Source organism: Oncorhynchus gorbuscha, linkage group LG05 (genome assembly GCF_021184085.1).
Source record: "Oncorhynchus gorbuscha isolate QuinsamMale2020 ecotype Even-year linkage group LG05, OgorEven_v1.0, whole genome shotgun sequence".
NCBI lineage: Eukaryota > Metazoa > Chordata > Actinopteri > Salmoniformes > Salmonidae > Oncorhynchus > Oncorhynchus gorbuscha.
Genome location: NC_060177.1, coordinates 86,945,942 through 86,949,366, shown reverse-complemented (window position 1 = coordinate 86,949,366; position 3,425 = coordinate 86,945,942).

The following is a 3,425-nucleotide window of genomic DNA, read 5'->3' as shown; positions in this document are numbered from 1 at the left end:
AAAATAGAGAATAAAAACCTCTCTATGGCCAGGGTATGACATATATAGTATAATATAGTGTAGACTATATAGTATAACACAGTGTAGACTATATAGTATAACACAGTGTAGACTATATAGTATAACACAGTGTAGACTATATACAGTAGTATAACACAGTGTAGACTATAGTATAACACAGTGTAGACTATATAGTATAATATAGTGTAGACTATATACAGTAGTATAACACAGTGTAGACTATATAGTATAATATAGTGTAGACTATATAGTGTAACACAGTGTAGACTATATAGTATAATATAGTGTAGACTATAGTATAACACAGTGTAGACTATATAGTATAATATAGTGTAGACTATATACAGTAGTATAACACAGTGTAGACTATAGTATAACACAGTGTAGACTATATAGTATAATATAGTGTAGACTATATAGTGTAACACAGTGTAGACTATATAGTGTAACACAGTGTAGACTATAGTATAACACAGTGTAGACTATATAGTATAATATAGTGTAGACTATATAGTATAACACAGTGTAGACTATATACAGTAGTATAACACAGTGTAGACTATATAGTATAACACAGTGTAGACTATATACAGTAGTATAACACAGTGTAGACTATAGTATAATACAGTGTAGACTATATAGTATAACACAGTGTAGACTATAGTATAATATAGTGTAGACTATATAGTATAACACAGTGTAGACTATATACAGTAGTATAACACAGTGTAGACTATAGTATAATATAGTGTAGACTATATAGTATAATACAGTGTAGACTATATAGAATAATATAGTGTAGACTATATAGTATAATATAATGTAGACTATATAGTATAATATAATGTAGACTATATAGTATAACAGTGTAGACTATATAGTATAACACAGTGTAGACTATATAGAATAATATAGTGTAGACTATATAGTATAATATAATGTAGACTATATAGTATAATATAATGTAGACTATATAGTATAACACAGTGTAGACTATAGTATAACACAGTGTAGACTATAGTATAACACAGTGTAGACTATATAGTATAACACAGTGTAGACTATATAGTATAACAGTGTAGACTATATAGTATAACACAGTGTAGACTATAACAGCGTCTTAATGAACACAGAGCTATCAGGATAAATTAGAGAGGCATTACTATAGCAGGATTACTATAGCTACGGCTGAGAGTAAACAAACACACACACACTGAGAGAAAACAGATCCAGTCTCCTTCCCCTCAGTCTTAAAGAAGAGTAGCGTAAGGCCCTCAGAGTGGAGGAGTATATTTGATGAGTGTATATTTAGATCTGGATGTACGCCCAGGCATTAATGCCAAAGACATTAAGACAGGTTATTGAGGCCAGACAGTGTGGGAAACCAGAAAAGAGGATAGCTTCTCTGTGATTAGAGCTAGATCACACGTGGGAAATGGAATGAAGTTGCTGATTGGATGCATGAGAACCAATCAGATGACAACTATTTTCTCCTGTACTTCTAACCCATGTGATCTAGCACTCTAACCCTTTCCTTTCCCATGGACTTATGAATGGGGAAATGGACTAGCGAGAGGGGGGGGGGGGTCATAATTCATAATAGACGGGGGAGGGATCATAATCTTTTGGACTGTGTCGTTGAAATCCATTTGGGAAGATATGATATCACTAATACACCTTCTGTCATATCCACCATTGCTCCATTGAAAACACAACATCTGTTTCTGATCTGGGTAGTGCTGTGTTGTGTTTATTTGGTGAGGTGTGTGTGTGGGGGGGGGGGGCTGGTTATATGTTCGATTGAGCACGATCCTTCCTGTATCTGTGTTGCACCTTGAACCATCAAGTTAAGTACACCTCAGCCAAAGACATCACTCAGATTTATTCTCTAATCTTTTCTAACCTTCATGTTGGATAGAAATGAAGGCAAATCACTGAGAAACATAGCAGCTTTTCAAACATACTAAGCTGAACTGAGCCAAGCCAAAAGAGCCAGCACAGTTTGGTTCAGGTTGGCCGAATAGTGTAAAATAGGTATGAATGTCCCTCTGTCTCTGTCCCTCCATTTCTTTGTCTCTCTCCCACTCTGTGTCTCTCCCACTCTGTGTCTCTCTCACTCTGTCTCTCTCCCACTCTGTGTCTCTCTCCCACTCTGTCTCTCTCCCACTCTGTGTCTCTCTCACTCTGTCTCTCTCCACATCTGTGTGTCTCTCTCACTCTCTCTCCATCTCTCATTCTGTCTCTCTACCACTCTGTCTCTCTCACTCTCTCTATATCTGTCTCTCCATCTCTCATGCTGTCTCTCTCCCACTCTGTGTCTCTCTCCCACTCTGTGTCTCTCTCACTCTGTGTCTCTCCCACTCTGTCTCTCTCCCACTCTGTCTCTCTCCCACTCTGTGTCTCTCTCCCACTCTGTCTCTCTCACTCTGTCTCTCTCACTCTGTCTCTCTCACTCTGTGTCTCTCTCACTCTGTCTCTCTCCCACTCTGTGTCTCTCTCCCACTCTGTCTCTCCCACTCTGTCTCTCTCCCACTCTGTCTCTCTCCCACTCTGTCTCTCTCCCACTCTGTCTCTCTCCCACTCTGTGTCTCTCTCCCACTCTGTCTCTCTCACTCTGTCTCTCTCACTCTGTCTCTCCCACTCTGTGTCTCTCTCACTCTGTCTCTCTCCCACTCTGTCTCTCTCCCACTCTGTGTCTCTCTCCCACTCTGTGTCTCTCTCCCACTCTGTCTCTCTCACTCTGTCTCTCTCACTCTGTGTCTCTCTCACTCTGTCTCTCTCCCACTCTGTGTCTCTCTCCCACTCTGTCTCTCTCCCACTCTGTCTCTCTCCCACTCTGTGTCTCTCTCACTCTGTCTCTCTCCACATCTGTGTGTCTCTCTCACTCTCTCTCCATCTCTCATTCTGTCTCTCTACCACTCTGTCTCTCTCACTCTCTCTATATCTGTCTCTCCATCTCTCATTCTGTCTCTCTCCCACTCTGTGTCTCTCTCACTCTGTCTCTCTCCCACTCTGTCTCTCTTGTCATGTTTTGTCATTGATTATCATGCCTTGTCCCTGTTCTTCTCCTTCTATTCGTTTCCCTCTGCTGGTCTTATTAGGTTCTTTCCCTCTTTCTATCCCTCTCTCTCCCCCTCCCTCTCTCACTCTCCCGCTCTCTCTTCTCTCTATCGTTCCGTTCCTGCTCCCAGCTGTTCCTATTCCCCTAATCAATCATTTAGTCTTCCCACACCTGTTCCCGATCCTTTTCCCTGATTAGAGTCCCTATTTCTCTCCTTGTTATTCGTTTCTGCCCTGTCGGTTCCTTGTCTAGAATTCACCGTGCTGTGTTTGTGTATCGCCCTGTCATGTCGTGTTTTCCTCAGATGCTGCGTGGTGAGCAGGTGTCTGAGTCTGTTTGGTTC